This window comes from Humulus lupulus, chromosome 2 (assembly GCF_963169125.1).
Source record: "Humulus lupulus chromosome 2, drHumLupu1.1, whole genome shotgun sequence".
Classification (NCBI taxonomy): Eukaryota; Viridiplantae; Streptophyta; class Magnoliopsida; order Rosales; family Cannabaceae; genus Humulus; species Humulus lupulus.
In genome coordinates, this window is record NC_084794.1 from 100259929 (window position 1) to 100261483 (window position 1555).

Sequence of the window (1555 nt, forward strand, 5' to 3'; positions counted from 1 at the left end):
TCTAGAGCCTCTGCAAATGGGATGTTAATATGAAGTTTCTTAAATACTTCAAGGAATTTGGAGAATTGTTTGTCAAGATTAGCCTTTCGAAACCGTTGAGGATATGGAATTTTTGGTGTAGGCTCAGAGTGTTTTGGTTTTTCTATTTTTGGAAGGTCTTCAATAACCTCCTCCTGAATTAGACTAGTAACTTGTTGTTTCTCTATATTCTCCCCTTTTTTATCCACTGTAGGTCCATCATACTTAGTCCCACTTCTCAGAATGACAGCTTGGCATTGCTCTTTAGGATTTACCTCTGTGGAACTAGGCGAATTCCCTTGCTGTCTATTAGAAAACATTTGAGCCAATTGACCTATTTGTGTCTCCAACTTCTGATTGAAGACCTTGTCTCTATCATAAATTGATTTGATTGGTCTGGCTGAATTGTTGGTGGGTTCATTTGAGGAGGTGGTGGATGAGATGGGCGTGGGTTTGGATCATAATAGGGTCTAGCATGTAATCCATAAGTTGGTTGATGAGGGGGTTGTTGAGATGGGTACTGTGGATATTGTGGTTGTAACCCTTGATTATTTTTCCAAGACAGATTAGGATGATTTTTCTAGGCAGGTGTATAGGAATTTGAGTAAGTGTTGGGTGCAGGTCTTGAAAAATTACCTATAACCTGTGCATGTTCCAAGGGCATAATGTTTACATATGTTGAGCAACTAGCTGTGCTTGGGCATTGTTCATAAGAATGAGGTCCTCCACAAATCTCACAAGTCATGACATTCTGCACTTCCATTGCTTGCGTGGCGAGATTAGTTTGCTGCAGTTGTTTGGTTAGAGATGGTACTTGAGTGATCAATAGCGCAATTGGATCAACTTCTAATACTCCCACTACTTTCTTATTCTCTCGCTCAGTAGGCCAATTATAATTATTCATAGCCATCTCTTCCAACAGCTCATATGCTTCATTAGCATTTTTTTCTCATAAATGCTCCTCTAGAATCTACATCTATAATTGTCCTTGTATTTCCCTCCAAACCATTATAAAAAGTATGCACTAACAACCACTTCTCTATTCCATGATGTGGGAATTTCCTTTGCAATTCCTTAAATCGTTCCCATGCATCATACAAAGACTCCCCATCTAGTTGATGGAAGTTGTTAATCTCTCCTCTAATTCTGGATGACTTGGCAAGAGGAAAATATTTACCGAGAAACTTCTGAGCCAAATCTTCCTAAGTATAGAGTTGGCTTATAAAGAATTCAACTAACTCTTAGCTCTGTCCCTTAGTGAAAATGGGAATAGTCTCAATGGTACAACATCGTTACTCACCCCATTCATTTTAAATGTCGCACATAACTCCAAAAAGTTTGTGATATGTAGATTTGGATCCTCATTTGGTAACCCTCCAAATTGTACACAGTTTTGCACCATCTGAATAATTGAGGGTTTTATCTCAAAAATTTTAGCCTCAGCAGTTGGAGGACGAATGCTTGAATGTATCCCTGTAACAGTAGGGAGTACATAATTTTTTAATGGTGGATGGGCTTCAGCTGCATTACCCATATT

At 38.7% G+C, this 1555-nt stretch overlaps 1 non-coding gene across 1 annotated transcript; it reads left to right on the forward strand.

Annotated features, from left to right (window-relative positions):
* The first annotated feature begins 1059 nt into the window (after positions 1-1059).
* On the forward strand, positions 1060-1166 carry LOC133820542 (small nucleolar RNA R71). Its single transcript, XR_009886949.1, has one exon. It is a non-coding gene; the product is annotated as a small nucleolar RNA R71 (small nucleolar RNA).
* The last annotated feature ends 389 nt before the right edge of the window (positions 1167-1555 follow it).